At 41.0% G+C, this 18,500-nt stretch overlaps 1 pseudogene; it reads right to left on the bottom strand.

Annotated features, from left to right (window-relative positions):
• Positions 1–434: 434 nt before the first annotated feature.
• Positions 435–12,390, bottom strand: LOC117448514 (uncharacterized; annotated as a pseudogene).
• Between the last annotated feature and the right edge of the window lie 6,110 nt (positions 12,391–18,500).

An 18,500-nucleotide genomic window follows, 5' to 3' on the forward strand; every position in this document is an offset into this window, starting at 1 on the left:
AGTCAAATAAGACGGTGTGTAAAACTACACTGCCCAGCCAAAATAAAGTAACCACTTTGATTTAACTAGGCCAGTAGCTAGGACTTTCCACTAGATCATAACTGCAGCGATGTTTATGTTTTAGCTGAATACACGTTTTTTAACCCTAATTGATGCAGTTAGTCACTTCTTTAATGTTTGTTCTTTCTGATGTAAAGTCAAGGTTGTAACTGTTTGCAATGAAGTTGTGGGGCGCTGAACTGTTCTTTTGATTTATGATAATTACTTGTCTTTCAAATTTGAAGGAGGGTGAGCAAGCAAACTCCTCCAAAAAATATAGTTTATTTAATAATAACACTGAATATGTGAATCCTAACAGTGATTGACAGCTGATAGGAATAATATGATTGTTAATAGTATCATATTAATTCAGACAAACATCGCTGAGACAGTTAATTAATGTACTTATTGCAGCAGTCTGCATAGATTTGGTACCCCTGCTGGTCTAAGAGTGAAACAAACTCATTCAGTTATTGTTCAGTTAAAATTCATTAAATTATGTCTGCCACCTTATATATTTATATTTAAGGCTTTACTGATGTGCCACAATAATGTAACCTATGTTATTGAGTTAAAATATCAATATTGTGGCTTTCCAAGTTAACATTGTTGATATGACTGCGATTAAATCAGCATATACTTCTGCCAGGGGATGCCACCCCTGAAATTCTCCTGTCACCCTCTTGCCACCCCAAGAATATTTGTCTAGATCTGCCCCTGCGCGGTTGCCATAGTCCGCATGAACAGCCTTCAAGTTCTCCACCTGCATGAAGAACCAGACAGTGAGAATTTAGGCTTTGAAAACAGATTATACATCATTTATTATAAAAATATATACATGACACCACAATAAATATATAAAAATAGCAGTCACGTAAACAAGATGGATGAACATATGAGAATGAATGAATCTATGACAAGTCAACAATTCCATCACAATTTCATCATAGTTGCTAGGTGTTTTACAATTGTGTTGTGAAGGGAGTATTAAAGGACAAACTACAAACAAAATACATCTTAAAAAATCTTGTTATTTATTGTTGTAGCTAAATACTTTGAGAGAGAATTGAACCAACCAAACTTTTTTTCAACATTCAACTTCATAGTTTGTAATAGGAAAAATCAATTGTTAAAATTTGGTAGATTGTTTTTGCAAAGTGGAACGAGGAAGCATGAACACCGTGCCATGCACAGAGGGGGGTTAACCACTTCCACACAAGCCACATTGTTCCAGTCACTGTGGGGAGCTGACAGCTTGAGAGAAAAGAAAGCTTCAGAAATATTATTGCTATGGTGAACCAAAACAACACATCTGGTTGCTTTGCTTCTGTTGTCAAATTTGCATTGTTGTATTTATTTTAAATCATAATTATGTAGATGGAATACTGATTCAGTGCTAGGGTTGGGCCTACAGAAGCAGTTTGTAGTTTGATTCAAAAGATCGCTAGAGAATTTTATTTAGATTTCTGGTTCCTTAACAAATGGGCCGTGCACCATCGTCCCAGTTTGTTTTTTGGCCTCCTTTCTGTACTTCACACAGCAGCACACCCTTATTGGACTGCACTTAATGTTGTTATTTATTTAATTTTTTGTTTAAACTCATATTGACTTCCATTTCATAATTGAAGTAAACAAGCCTGCTGTGTATCTCTCACTGCGGCATGCTGTGTTGCGACCCTGAGGCGGTCAGACAGGCAGAGCGAACACAGTAGCGTTTCCCGAGAAACACAAACTATAACTTTCGTTTTGACTTTTGCATGTGTGACACTTGGGTCCTGCTTTGCTGTTGCTTTTTGTACTTCACCGGAGTCAGTTTGAGGTATCAATTAGTTTATTCTGCAAACCATGGAATAAACAGACAGATCAACAGTTTAGCCACAGTTCAGTGAGATGTTGCTCCAAAGCTAAGAATCCTCTAATACTTTTACAGTGATCGTATAGTGGTATCATTTGTTTAGAGAAAAAGGATTCTAAATATAAAGAAACTCAATAACATTTATTACAAACATAAAACTATTTAGTTTGTAATTGTGACAATAAAGATTAATCAAATTACTTAGATGAACAGTATTCAATAAAACATTTAACAGTTCAAAATAAACATACCTGCAAACCATGGAATAAACAGACAGATCAACAGTTTAGCCACAGTTCAGTGAGATGTTGCTCTACAAAGGAAAGTTTCACGTCAGTAACGTAAATGCCACGTGCACTCCTCCACAACGTTAGTGGCTAACTAGTTAGCTGGAAAACGGCTCACTCTCAGTTTATGTACAATTCTTTTAAAAAGTGATACACTACAGAATCTAAAGACATTTAGCTAACCAATAAATGCACAGATTATACACAAAATAGTACACGTAGATCACAATTATTATTATATCTACAACTAAGTGAACAGAGCAACAACTCACCCAAAGCTAAGAATCCTCTAATACTGACGGATTCCCAAAATGCACCACATTCAGCGCAACACTAGCTTCCGGTTGCGGCTTTTCAAAATAAAATAACAAAATGATGTCTGTAGTCCCAGTTTAACAGGATTTAATAAAACAAACATTCATTCTTTACACTGTTACACATGCACTGGCTGAGGGTGCAGTACTAACTGATTTATGATGAAACCTGTTTTCCGGCAGGTTTCAGTGTAACAGTAGAGGAGACCAGTGGCAGTTGCCACACCATGAATTGCATTAATCAGAAATAACATGTGAATGAAAGAAAATTAAGAAATGATTTTTGAATCATATATTTGAATAGAATCAACCAAATGATCCAAAAGCCTTATCAAGTGAATTGTGTGTATGATGTGTCCCTCACCAACCCTATTCAGTGGATTGACCGGATTAAAGACCCAGTGGGAAACTGAAGTCACTGTGAAATCACTCGATATACATCTGCTTTACAAAAAAACAGCCAGATTCTTTAGGTTCTCAGCATAAAGTAGGTCACTGTTCCAAAAGTAAGTAATTGAAGATTTATTCAGTATCTCTGCACCACCTCACCCTAAAAGCTTTAAACCCTGTCCTTTTTGTGTTGCCTTCTAATGTATTTATTTTACATCAAAATTATCTCTATAGGATTTAATAAAAGCAGCATATATACAGACTTATTATTTTGATGTGTACATTTGAAAGTGCTTTGTGTGAGGAACCGTGCAACATAAATATGCCTGCACCACAAAGCCACACGGTTCAGAGCACAGGCTCCGGGGAACATTTGGTGTTTTAAAACATTACATCCTGTGGTTTCATCATGGAACAACTGACATAGTTTGTATTTCTTTTGGGTAACTAATATAAATGCTTCGATTAAAAGTTAACAGATTTCACTACTGGATACTTTAAAAAAAATCTTCACATGGTCATTCAATAAAAAAATCCACTTTTTTATTTTAGATGTGTAAATCATAACAGAGTGAAATGTGTAGTAAAGTGTAAGATGGTGAGCACTCACCTGGCGCTTTTGGATGAAGAGCTGTGCTCCCTTCAGGGCCCCCGGCCATGTTGTGGCAAAGTCTCTGCTGCTCCTCTTCGTTCAGCACCTGTCTGTAGAAGGTGCAAACCTGCAAAGAAAGTCGATAAAATCCTTGAAAACCTGAACATAACGGTTCAATTAGATTACATACATTTTAGTCATCTAAATTGGGCTTTATTTTGATCACAGCAGCTTGTAAACAGGCATTACACTAATTAAAAATGTATTATATTGAAAAACAACCGAAAATAAACCAAATAAATAAACCACTGTAAATATGTACATATCAACAGTAGAAAATATATATATCAATAGAGTATATCAAGAAAACACAAAATAACATGTACAAAATAACTTAACCCTCTGTGGTAGTCCAAGCTACTTCACATTATCAAATAAAGTGTGATTGATTCAGGTTTTCATACAGACTTGCATTTGAAAAAGATTATGTAAACTGGGATCCTATTTCCACGATCCAGTGCAGGGTAAGGCTAAAACCCGGGCCAGTTGATTTTCTATTTCACTTGCGCCACCTAACCACCTAACCACTGGCCCAGAAACATTTGTCAAAAATGTACCCCAATAATAAAGAAAATGAACACATCATACAACCAGCACAGCCCCTAGTAGACCCCACACACACAAACACACACAACAACACAGACTTTAACACCCCTTGTTGTTAATTACCAACTATGTGCAATATATGCAATATGTGCAAATATATATATATATATATATTCCGTGAATAACTGTGCAATATGGCTGCTACATCTTCAGAACTGTTACAGGCTGTGTATTTTGTAAATTGTGTAATTCTTTATTTATTTTAATTTTTTTCCTTTAATATTCTTTTTGTTTTGTATGCTTCTTGTTAAAAATAGGCTATTTTTGGCTCTTTTCTGCTGTAACAAATGTACATTTCTTCTCTGTGGGACGAATAAAGGTATTCTGATTCTGATTCCGACATTTCATGCAATAGTAAATTATTTACAAATTAGATAACAATTCAATGAGTTCTTTCTCATTTTCCTGCTCGGCATATTCTCAATTCTTTCCTGTAAGCCTGCATCTATATAGTTTAAATCTTCTCCAGCAAACAGAGCGGGGGTTTCTTTTGCTGCCTCTTCACACACAACTTGTGAGATGCGCTCTTATCATGAGGGTCAAACCAGGTGGAGTGAAGTGGATATAACTACTACAGTATAACTAACTGCTATACATTTATATAAGGCAATTGTTCATTATTCGATCATTAAAATAATTATATAGTGAAATATTCCATCAAAATGTCACAAAGGATGCTAAGGTGGCAATACTAGGTGTGATACTTGAAGGCATTGAGGGAAGAGCTATGAAATATCTCCTAAAAATACAATTAAGTGGCTAAAGCCTGAGCCCCCGACATTCAATGTTGGACTGAGATCTATCAGATGGAGCAAACAACTTATGCTCTAAGGATCCAGACAGACATATTTCGCAAAAGGTGGAGCCACGCCACAACTGTGCTGATCCAGTAAATTCACACACACACACACACACACACACACACACACACACACACACACACACACACACACACACACACACACACACACACACACACACACACACACACACACACACACACACACACACACACACACACACACACACACACACACACACACACACACACACACACACACACACACACACACACACACACTAGTATTATTATTTGTATGTATTTATCTATATGTCTATTTTATTATTATTATTATTACTTGTATTGATGTCTTTTTTTCTTTTTCTTATGTTGGCTGTTTAATGAAACTGAATCTGAAATAAAAACTAAGTTAAATAAATATTGTGGTTATTATTAAATGTAATTAAATACCCCACTGATGGGTATGATGGTGACATTTCTGCTCAGAGTATTATTGTTTTTATATTGCACTTACGGCTTGCCTGTCATTGTCAGGAGATAGAAATACAATTGCTACGTCCTTTACTATTGTTTGTGGTCTCTGCCTCTTGAAAGATGTTTTTTTGGTGCAAAAATAATGTTTACAAGCATGTTGCAAACTTTGTCCGTCTGCTCTTTGGTAGTGGGCGGATTCAACACAGCTTTTGGTTGAACACTAACAAACGCAGAGGGAGGAAACCAAAATGGTACCCGCATGCAGCGTGACAACCACAAAAAGAACTGAAAGTTTGAAAGCTGAGTGGAGCGGCAGAGGTTTTTGATAATTATCTGTGGGTTTTCTATGATCGCACCTCTGACACACAAGTAGCCATTTCATCAATTGTTGACACAACATATATTGGTAAATGCAGCTTTAAAAAAAAAATGTTGGAATGGAAAACAGAGATTCCCTTAGTAAGTCTCTGTATACAGTAAAGCATAATACAAATAATTGGTGGTGATTGGCTAATGGTTACACAAGCCAAAAAATCATGACATTATAAAGTGGCCAAAATCTGATCAGCTCTTTTTCAGACAGGTTTTAATATAAATGGATCAGGACAAAAAGTGAGAGAATCTTTTGTCCTGAAACTTTCAGAATCTCTTGACACAGAGGAGGCACATGTTGATAAAAAACATGAAAAAGGGGATTTTGCATAATAGGTGACCTTTAAAGATCAGCATGAGGTTGGATTTAGGAAGGCTGTTACATAAAGCAAGTTAGCAAGGAAGTAAACAAAAATAATAATAGCAGCAAAACTCATGACTGATGGGTCTTATGGTGATATTCTAACACAACACAGCACATGCCTATAAAAGTGACACAGTGACAGACATTATTTGTACCTGTGTGTAATTGTCTTCATCTGCACTGTTGTAGCGGGCCACATCTGGAGACACCTGGAACTTGGACTCCACAAACTGAGGCTGGGTGTCCGGGGCACTGAAGCTGTTGGGAAAATAGATTGGAGCGCCACCTATAGACAAGACAGACCAAACACTGGTGAGTTAAGTTATGGAGAGAAAATGCTGCTCAAATACTGAAGTAACTGAGACAATAAAAGGGAAAGGATACTCATAGTGAGGAAGGTCTCTCTGGTTTAAAAATATGGCATCTTGTAAAGTATTTTAGACATTCTCACAGCTTTGATAATTGGGTTTTTTCTAAGCATGTACAAAAGCAATTACAAGGAAGTGGGGAAAGGTGGTTCAAAGGAAAAAGTTGTAAAAAACAAACATATATTTCATCTACAAAAACCACAACTGGAAGCAAATTAGGAAAAAATGTAATTATAAAAACACTCAAAATGGCAACATCAAAATAAAGCATGAAAACAATCTGAAAAAGATGGAAACATTTATAGAAAGGAATATCCCAGTGTAGGTTTTTAATATAGTTTTTTATGGGCCAGTGAAATGGTTGATGTCGCAAATGTGTACACTCTCGATCCTGCTTGTTTATAATATGGGAGTCTTGAAGTACTGAACTACTATGAAGTTACTAGCTAAATATGGGTAATGAAGTAGTACATTGCATTTTATACATTCTATATGGCGACATCTGTTGGTTGCTATTGGTATTGCATTTGGTGGTGGAGGTGCGATTGGACCCTCTGCTGGAAAACCCAAGTATTGCCAAAGCTACAATGCTCTACTGATATAAGGTCATCAAAACTTAAATGAATGACTCCATAGATTACACAAGATACACATGTTCACACTATGGGATGGAACCACGGCAGACTGTCCAAAACTGGATTTGAACGGGTCCACCGCGTTTCGTTTTCGTTTCGCAACATGTTCTCTATCTATGGCACGTCTGGGAGTTGTAGTTTTAAAAGACGTTTTCGTATTTCCCATAATAAGAAGTTGCCAGTATTAAACTGCGTACATCCCTGGAGGTTTAGGGGATAGGAAACACTCAAATTTAAAACATATAATTAATAAATGGGTGAAAATTGCTTGTGCCCATAATGGGCAGCATTAATATAATATACCCACATGCCAGCTAAGGTCAGAAGAGCTTTATTTAACAGCTGGTCTTATGTTTGTGACCCCTGTGATAACATTACATTACATTAATTGATAAGCCTGACACATGCACTTGTCAAGGTTCAGAGGCAAATTTTGCAAATATGGCAGTAGCCATCGATCAGCTTAAGATAAGATATACTTTATTGATCCCAAGTTGGAAACATTTGCGTTACATCAGCATGTGTAACAGTTGTAAATATGCAGTTGTGTTTATTTACATCATTTAGTATAATCACACAAATTCTGTTTTTTATATTTAACAATTCTGTGTTCTTTATTTATTGATTGTTCAATACCTGACAAGGCCGGAGATGAAATATCTACATACATCTTATAAGAGTATAATACATTATGTATAATATCAGTTAAAATAAGTGCTTCAACATAGTTAACATTGCTGGAGGTATGCACAAATATTGATAGATGTCTTGTAATGCACTATTGAGGAACCTGCGACCCAAGTTTTTCATTCAATGCATAACTACACCGTAGTTGTGTAGGCCTATATGATATGTCAATAAACCTTAGGAAATCTTGAAATCTTGAAAGGGATGTGCAAAATAGTCATTATATACAGTCTTTAATTAACTATTAGTAGAGAATAACGAGTAATGAATATACTTTATAGGGATCGTATTAATATCTAATAATAAAAATAATTAAATTCAATAACCACTAGGTGTCCCTTTATATCAGCTGTGCACCTTTATGGTGTAAATACAGCCTATCTACCAATTGGACCAAATATAAAAGTCAGCCGAATTAGTGTTGATACTGCAAGGAGACGTATTGTGTGAAAATAAATGTAAGATGTTGTTTAATGGCTGATATATTTATGATCCACGTCACGTTTTCAGTTCCTCATGTTTGTCTAGAGGTCTTCTCATCAGGGCTCTATAAATAGAGAACTACGGCAGATATGTAATATTTAATGCAGCCGAACCGTGTATTACAATGCCGTTATGTGATGACTTTCAAAGAGAAAAGCAAGCACACTCGGAATAAAGTATTATTTTATTTTTTAAATGTTTTCGGTCTGTTTCCAGTATTTGTTAATGACGATGTGCTGTGAGATGTGAGACTGGAATTGCACAGGGGGAAATAACGTATCTTTAGATGCGGATTTTGTTAAACTAATACGTTTGCGCTGTAGACCAACACTATACATTGACGGGGAAGGGGGTAGCAATAAAGATAACACCATTATACGGTTACACAACATAACAGAAATAATATCGATAGCAGCGTCCCTAGCAACCACTTTGGTAACAATGAAAACGTTCTATGGACGCAATTTCCTGAAGTAATCTTCGTAATAACTAGCAAACTAAATATCATGTACATCCACTGCACACATAATCTGAAATAACAACTCATATTTCTCGCATCAAATGACATCAAAACGCATTTTAATGGCCAAACTAACTTTAAAATAGGCATTTTCCACCGAGAATAAAACGAAGTTCGGCCATGTTTTCTTTTTCTACAAGGAGAAATTTGAAGATCATGTGACATAGACGCCAGCCATTGCAATGAATGGTGAAAAAAAACGGGGTTTGTCAAACAGAGCACATGGTGTAGTCCTAAACGATAGCTGGGGATTCTGGGTAGTGTAGTGTCTTCTGCCATCCTTTACTCCAAAAAAATATTTGTTTCTCCAAATCGAAGAGGGAAAATACAAAAGCATTGCACACAATTTAAACCAATCAATGTTGTGTAATTAACAAGGATAATCTGGTGTTTTTTAGTCGATGAGTAGTGCAGATATCACTGTAAAATCAATCGACAGTAAGAGGAGTACTTACTTCCGGGTGTACAATTCTCCGTTATCCAATGGGAATGGACGCTCACATTGCCTTTAAGGGCAGCCGACACAAACGAATGCCGTGCTTCCATGAGCGTCGAATCCCGCTGCAGATGGGAATACATTGCAATCAGTTGAAAGCTATTTGCGTCCCTTTATGAAGCTGAGGGAGCCTAGGAGCGTCACAACTGCACGCCACGGGACCCTGACCAAACGTCACTCCTGGACGATTATGGAGTGAGAGTGTGTTGGTTAGGTAAGAAAATAGAGGTCACCTGTCACCATCTTGTGGTGGCAGGGGAGAAGCACGGGCACATGTTTTTCATATCTAGTTAGTTCAATAAAACCAATGCTGTTAGTTTTTTACTTTAGGGTAATGTGGCATGGTTATGAACACATGAACACAAATCATAAGGGAGGGAGGTAAAGATGGGGATTCAAAAAGGAAATGGAGAAAAAGAGAGAGTTTAAAGGAGAACTGATAAGAAGTGGCAAAAATAATACTAAGGGGAAGGAGAGGTTTTGGGGTTTAGGTTTGGGAGGGAGGAAAGAAGATTAGGATTAGGTAAAGAGGGTTGTGGAAGAGTGTAGGGCTCAGGGTGCACTGGCGCTCGGTCAATAGGAGTTTAAAAAAACATTAAAAACCTCCATAAACATAGCCCTATTAAGAACTTGTAAAACCCCTTTTAAAAGCATTATAAAAGCTGTGTGAGGACAAGACCGTTTTAAAAGACTGGTTAAAAAGTGCAGGACGGGGCTGGACCACGGAACGGCGGCAGAGTATGTTAAAAAGCAGATCTCCCCAACCCAGGATCTCTGGAGGGGGGCGGGGGCGTGAGTGTGTGTGTGTGTGTGTGTGTGTGTGTGTGTGTGTGTGTGTGTGTGTGTGTGTGTGTGTGTGTGTGTGTGTGTGTGTGTGTGTGTGTGTGTGTGTGTGTGTGTGTGTGTGTGTGTGTGTGTGTGTGTGTGTGTGTGTGTGTGTGTGTGTGTGTGTGTGTGTGTGTGTGTGTGTGTGTGTGTGTGTGTGTGTGTGTGTGTGTGTGTGTGCGCGTGTGCAGGTGTTGTTGTGTGCGTGTATGGAGCTCGTCCCAATGGAATCAGTAAAATACCTTAAATGAGAAGGGGAGCTAAAATGGTTAACTTAAGAGTGATTCCAGTTCTGTTAGTTAAAACCATGCATTAAATACATTTAAAAGTGCAACTATTAAAACACAAGTGCAATAAGAAAAATAAGTAGAATTAAAACAATCTCCCCAATAATCAAAATTAATTAACTATTAATAAGTTTAAAAGTAAAAGGAGTGTTAAAATTAAACTAATACTAATAAAAAGAGGGAAAGGGGGCACACCGGGTTAGTAAAATAGTATAAAATGAACTAGATGTTACTGGAAAATAAAAACCACTAAGATCAAGGTCAGGTAAGTTTAAAAGATTCCAAAGGACAGGTGTTTAGTTTGCTCTGTTTATTTTTAATAAAAAGGTGGCTGGTCGGTGAAGAGTTTCTCTCTACGGGTGGTTTTCTGGCCTCCAGGTAATAAAATAAACAAAAACAAAATAAATAAATAAAAGGATCGCTTCTCATGTGGCTTTGATTATAATCATAAGGTAAAAACATACACATATATACATTAAAGGAATAAAACATGTAATAAGTAATACAAACATAAATATGAACACCATTAAGATAAATAAGATAGTGCTAAAACATGCGTTAAAAATGGAGCACACCAGTAAAAAAAGTCCAGATGAGGAGGATCTAAAAATCTCTATAAATAATTAATAAATATAAATGCTTTAATAAAAGACGTGGAGGGTGGATTCAAACAGGCTGACACACCCGCAGAGAAGGAGATTAAAATCACCGATCTGCAGGGGAGAGAAACTGGGGGGAGAGGAGATCACACAGGTTGTTATTAAAACATGTTTGAGTGGTGGGAGGCGGACCCATCAGTTGTACTTTTCGTTTCATCCGCCCGGGTCAATGGTGCCCAGGCGATGGATCCACCTCCGATCTGCCGCTCGTCTCTGACCCGTGCTCCAGCCGCTGCTGCTCTCCAGGCCCATAGACTGCACGTTCTGGAGGCCATGGAGTTTAAAATGGTTGTATAAAACGCTCGTGCCGTCTCTGATTCTGTATCGGTGTTGTTTTATTCTGAGGCTGATCTCATTGCGTGTTTCCCCCACATAGAGTATGTTGCAGGCCTTGCACCTAATTGCATAAATAGTAAACAAAATGTTTCGTGTTAGGTGTCAAGACCTGCTGAACATTATTCCCCTCTCGAAAGAAGGGATTAAAAACGTGGGGGAGGCGAATGAAATCAACCTCAGAAATCTGAGGCGCCTCCCTAGTTTTGACGCTTTTGTTGAGATTTGTGTGGATCAGAAGGTCCTGGAGATTCTTGTTCCTCCGGTAGGCGGAGATCAGCCGGCACGGCCGCAGCGCGTCACAGTCCCCCCTAGCCCCCTAAAAATTGGCCCTAAGTTTACCCAAGAGGTTGCTTAGGCTCTCTGAATAGGTTGTGATGAGGGGGACGAGGGTGGGGCCGGACGGCCGGGCGGAGATGTCTTTATACCTGTCTATGAAGGTGCGGCTGACCTCCGCCTTGATGCTTCTAAGGAAGCGCCTCGAATAGCCCCTAGGTCTCAGGAGAATTCTGGTAGCCTCCTCCACATCCTCCGCGAGGGTGCATATCCTGTGGAAACGGATCAGCTGGGATTTAATCAGACCTCTGTACGTGTGCCCAGGATGATAGCTGGTTTTATGGAGGAGTGCGTGGCGATCTGTATCTGAAGAAGACCCTGGTGGTGAGTGTCTTGCTAAGGTCGCCGGAGCTGCGGAAGAAGACCGCAGTGTCGAGGAACTACGGTATGTGTATTTAACAGATGTTTGAGTTTTATTTAAGGGTGATGTGTGTTGAGGATGTCTGAGAATGTGAGGAAGTCCTGTTCAGTGTGGTGCCAGAGGCCGAAGATGTCATACAAGTACCGGAAGTACAGCAGGGGTTTGAGGGGGAGTTTAGTGAAGACCGTTTCCTCCCAATGGGCCAGGTAAATGTCTGCGTAGGCTGGAGCATATTTCCGGCCCATCGCACTGCCACACAGCTGGAGGTAGTGGTTATTGTTGAAAATGAAGTCATTTCGGGTGAGTGTGAGGTGGAGCAACTGAATGATTTGACTGTCGGGTCTGGATGGGTCTGGGTTTTTATTGAAAGAGTGCTGGATGGCGGCGAGGCCAAGTGGGGTTTCAATATTGGTGTACAGTGAAACTATATCTATTGAAAAGATGAGGGTATTGCTGGGTACTGTGAGGTTTTTAATTTTGTTAACAAAATCGTAGGTGTCTCAAAGGTAACTGGGATGGAGTTTCTATATATGTTATGTTGTAGGATTCTGAACCACAGTCGCTGATGATGGGCGACCGACTGGAACCACAGAGGGGACCGTCCACGTCTCCACAGGCTTGTGGATCTTGGGGAGCAGGTAGAAGAGGCGGGGCCTGGGCTCCTCCGGACCATCCAGATATTGTTTTTTGTTTATGATTTTGTTGGTGTAAAGTGTTGCTGTAATGTTGCTAACTAGTGTTTGTGTTTCTAATTGAAGTGGGTGCGTCAGTAATCTGTATGTGTTGTCATTTAACTGCCTATGTGCTTCCAATATATAATTGTCCTATATCCTGTATGACTATTTGCCCCCCCTTAACTGCAGGTTTGATGACTATGTGTTGGATGTTACCTAATGTTTTCATAATTTGTTGTTGTTCCTGGCTGATGTTGGGTGTACTATGTGGAAGGGGGCGCCAATGTGTGAGTGCTAGTAGATTTGTATTGATTAGTTGTGTTACTTATTTCAGGTGTTGATGTTGCCGTATGTGGTTCCCAGGTGGACGGTCCGGTGAACAGAACAGGCTGCCACCCCTGGCTCCCCAAGAAGTGGTCCATGATCTTAATCCGCCTGTGGAAGGTGTGAAGGTCCGCCCTGATCTCCGGTCGGGTGGGAATTTTGGGTGTTGGAATGAATGATAAACCTTTTTCCAGTAGTTCCAGCTGTGCGGCTGTGGGGGAGAAAACGGGAGAGAGGTTGGTTATATTTGAGCGGTGGGGAGTTGGAACACAATTGTGATCCCCGTTCAGGGGTTTAAATGCTGCTTCCAGTACTGGAGTAAGACCTCGGCTGTCTGCCTAGTCCAGTGTATGTTGTCATGTGAGGTGACCTGGAAGAGTATAGTGGGTTTATTTCTGGGATGAAGTTGTATTTGGAAGCTATGGTGTTGTTGAGTGTGGTGAGTACAGTCTGTTGGTGGATGTTCAGACTGTTGGAAAAGTTTATGATGGGGATGTAAATGGTGGCATTTGGAAAGCAGAGAGTACTTTGTTTCCACATGGCTTGCAACTGTTTAAGGGAAGATGAGGGTGCAGTGTCTGAGAGTCCATTATTGAGTCCTACTGATATTATAACTTGTGAGGTGTTGTGACATGGGGGAAGTTTATTGAAAATTGAGGTTATGTGATGGAATTTAGCACCCGGAAAACTATCTATCTGGAGGTGGGGGTCTGTAAAGGGGGGGATACGGGAGAGATTAGAGTCCCCGATAATGAGGGTCCTCTTCAGCAACTCCAACGACCATACCTGCAGTTTTTTGAAGGTTCTGGGATGTGTGTGAGGTTCCGGGCGTGTAGGGGAGCCAGGTGCCGCTGCAGAGACCCCTGTGGAGTGGGAGGTGGATGCCTCAGATGTTAGGCTTGAAGTCAAACTGACTTTCAGTGGGCCTTTAATCATCACTGCTGTGAAGTTTACATCCACCTCAGGGCTCAATGTGCTTTCCAGGGGCTCCACAGCAAACAGCTCTGGCTCCCTCTGCTGGTTGTTGTGTGGACCTGGAGGTGAAAAGGAGGAGATCGTGTTGCTGCAGGGGAGAGCAACATTGCTATGTAACTGTATGGAGGGTGGAGAGGGAGGTGAAGGGATGGAAATGAGATGGGAGAGGGAGTTATGTGTCTGTATTATGGGGGTATCTACTGTCTGTGGGGAGGGTGGCACGGGGGGAGGGGAGGAAGGAAAGACGGAGGCCCAGATCAAGGACCCATTCCCATCGGCCCCCAGACGGTCGAGTACGGTCTGAGGGAGCGGATGGACCTCAACCTGCACTCGGTTCCTAAGAGTGCGCTGAGGCAGGGGCTGAGGAAGCGCCCCGGGCCCCCCTGACACACCCCTCCCCCCGACGCACAGTAGGAGGAGAGGTATGGAAAGGAGGTGAGGAGTCAGTTTAGAAGGGGGGTTAGTGGGGGGGTTTGTATTTGGGCCAGGTGGGGAGTAAGGAAATGGGGGGAGGAGGAAAAGGGAGGTGAGGGTCGGAGAGAGGTGAGGCAGGAAGGAGAGTGAGGTTGGGTTTGGGGCTTAGGGCGAGGTTAGGATTAGGCGAGGGAAGGGAGACTTTAGGTTTAGGATTAGGGACAGGGTAGGGGTTAGAGGGGTGAGTTGAGGGAATAGGAACTGGAGCAGAAGGGGGGGAGAGAGGGGAGAAGGGGCATGAGGATGGGGAGGGGGGTGAGCAGAGTAACATTGGTGGAGGGGCAGATTAGCTGCTGGTGGATGAAGAGGAGGAAGAAGAGGAGGAAAGTCACAGGGGGCAAACGAGGTCGCCACGGGGCCCTCCTCTGTTGGGGGCCCCCCTAGTTAGGAGATCCCTCAAGGTGGAAAGGGAAGAGGGCAAGATTAGGATTAGGTCAAAAGGTAGTGAGTGGTTAGGGTTAGGATGGGGGGAAGGGAAGGGTTAGATTGAAGGGAGGGCAGAGAACTGCTACCCGGGAAACAGTATGCTACGCGTCATCTGTGAAGCTCCGCCCACATTGAGCTCATTGAGGCATTGTGCACTGCATTGAGGGGCTTCTCTGCTGCAAAGAAACCAGTACGGCAATAGCCTTTCAGTTCCCCCCAACAATTTGTATTGAAATAAATCAACATGGAACCAGTAATCATTGACTTTTTTTTTTCGCCGGTCAACATGTCCGTTAAAGTTCAAATCTTCCGGACAAAATTAGAAAAGTGCCTTTCAAAGGTCTTCTTTGTTATTTATTGAGCTTTAAAACAAATGAATAATGACTCTATATAATCATATATAATAATAAAACACGGAGGACGGAGAGCTCTTTTTGTCCCCCTCCTCTCCCCGCTGCAGCCAAGCAGCTGATCTCAAAGCACCCCCTCTTCTGCAGAGGGGCGTGGTCAGCTGCAGCTCACAGAATCAGCCCCCTGAAACAGGGCTGGAAAGAACATATAGAGCGAAATGAGGCATGGCTAAAATGCAGGATCTGTTTGGTATTTTGAAAATATATATATATATATTAGGGCGACAAAAAAACAAAAATTAACGCCACTAATTATTTTAACGCGATTAACGCATGTGTATTTTTTTTCCTCGGCCGCCCCGTAGTTTCAGAGCGCATCGAGTTTAAAATACCATCGACAAGCTGATGCTGACAGCCCCGCTCCTGCCGCCCGCTGGTGGCTGACCACACTTCCACGCTCACCGGCAGGCACCAACTGGCCATCGGGAGGACCGGGAGGGTGTGTGTATGTGTGGCCCGAGCGAGCGAGAGAGAGACCTTACGTGCATTGTTGTTGTTAGCATCTGGTGCTAGCTAGCGGCGCTAACGGATATAAGGAGCTGTTTAAATGAAAACAGAGGAGCGACATTTCACCACAACTGCGCCGAGCACTTGACTTTATGCAGGAAGCCAGACAGCGGGACATTGGAGGAGAAGTCAGCACACTCAGCTCGGATACATGAACATGATTGCAGCGTCCAGGCAGCTCCCGTTCGAGCATAATATGCCTTGAGTTGCACATAGCTCCAACGATCCATCACACACACGCACGCATACACACACACGCACACACACACACACACACACACACACACACACACACACACACACACACACTATTTGTATTGTATTATTGTATGAGAGAGGTTCCAGGTTGAATTGAGGCGAATATTTGTAATGTTCAGAAGTTGTTTGTTGTGTTTAATATTCATGAGAATATTTGTCATTGTTCAAATGATAATAAACATTAGCATAAAGCATATTTGTCCACTCATATGTTGATAGGAGTATTACAAACTTGAAAAATATTTCTCTAAGGTACATTTAGAACAGATCAAAAATGTGCGATTAATCGCGATTAACTATGGACAATCATGCGATTAATCGCGATTAAATATTTTAATCGACTGACCGCCCTAATTTAAATACTTTATATAGGTATGGCCCGACAATATATTGTTCAAATATAGCATGATAGGTCACCTTTAAATACCCCACTGATGGGTAGGATGGTGACATTTCTGCTGAGAGTATTATTGTTTTTATAATGCACTTATGCTTGCCGTAATTTACTATTGTTTGTTGTCTTGAAATATGTTGTTTTTGGTGCAAAATAATGTTTACAAGCATGTCGTAAACTTTGTCCGACTGCTCTTTGGTAGCGGGCAGGAAGTGGATTCAACACAGCTTTTGGTTGAACACTAACAAAAGCAGAGGGAGGAAACCAAAATGGTAAACATGATGCATGAAAACCACAAAAAGACCTGACATTTTGAAAGTGGCAGATGTTGTGGATAATTATCTGTGGGTATTCTATGACTGGCAACCCTGACACACAAGTAGACATTTCATCTATTGTTGGCACAACATATATTGGTTAATGCAGCTTTAAAAAAAAAAAAAACATGTTGGAATGGAAAACAGTAAAGCATAATAAAAATAATGTTATGGCTTTTGGGTTATGTGAAATGGAACAGACTTTGATACAAAAAAAGATGGAAAAACCCCTCAATGAAAGGGAGATAATAAAATCATTGTACTTTCAGCTTCATTTCAAAGATTAACTCCCATGAGTTGCCATTCATTGTCTCTTAAAACTGTAAAGGTCCCCTATTATACTGTTCTTCATCAATATATTATAGGTCTCAGATATATAAAAAATATGTCTGAAGTGTTTGGCTCAAAATACCAAACAGATCATTGCAGCATTACCCATAATCCCCTCTGTTTCAGCCCTGTTTCAAAAGTGCTGATTCTCTGTCTGTTACTTTAGATGAAAATAAGGAGCCCCTCCCCACGCCCCTCTGAGAGATATTTAGTTAAAAAGAACACAATGGTGCTCTAGGAGGAGATTCGGGTGATAAGGTGGGGGGGTTACCTTGGTGGGTGATTGGCTAATGGTTACACAAGCCAAACAAATTGAAGTGTCTTGCCCAGGGACACAACGACATGCTGACTGCAGTGGGGTTTGAACCTGTGTCCCCTAATCCGAACACCCGCGCACAACCCACTGCACCACACAGTGCATCAACATCAGTTGGAGAGTATGACCATTTGAGCCGGGGACGCTGCAATCAGCATCTACCTGACAGCATTACATTGACCACTGAAGGAAATTAAATATATGAGAGTTGAAAACGGAGTACATTTGTGAAGTGTTACAATATCATTAGAGCTCACTTACCCTTTAATGTAATGTATTAAATGTATTTAAATGGTTGAGTATGATGGTCAATGTGTTAGAGTTGGCAGCCCTGCAAAAACATATTGTTATGTTATTCTGAGCATTTCATGCAGTGTTAATACAATGCATGGAGTGTTTAGAATAAGAGTGTTTTAGCCAACAAGTCCTCCAACTCATACGACCAAATAGGTCGATTGTTTAAGCACCTTAGATTACGACCCATAGCCACGTTTTAAAGTGTAGCACCTCTAGTGGTCGTGTAAGAAACAACATGCTCCCGTTTATTCACAAATAACCATCCATCCATCCATCCATCTTCTTCCACTTATCCGTGGTCGGGTCGCGGGGGTAGCAGTTCCAGCAGAGAGCCCCATACTTTCTTTTCCCTGGCGACATCAACCAGCTCTGACTGGGGGATCCCAAGGCGCTCCCAGGCCAGCGAAGAGATATAATCCCTCCACCTGGTCCTAGGTCTACCCCTTGGTCTCTTCCCAGCTGGACGTGCCTGGAACACCTCCCTAGGGAGGCGCCCAGGTGGCATCCTAACTAAGTGCCCGAACCACCTCAACTGGCTCCTTTCGATGCGAAGGAGGAGCGGCTCAACTCCGAGTCCCTCCCTGATGACCGAACTTCTCACCTTATCTCTAAGGGAGACACCAGCCACCCGGTGGAGGAAACCCATCTCGGCC

This window comes from Pseudochaenichthys georgianus, chromosome 6, assembly GCF_902827115.2.
Source record: "Pseudochaenichthys georgianus chromosome 6, fPseGeo1.2, whole genome shotgun sequence".
NCBI classification, from domain to species: domain Eukaryota; kingdom Metazoa; phylum Chordata; class Actinopteri; order Perciformes; family Channichthyidae; genus Pseudochaenichthys; species Pseudochaenichthys georgianus.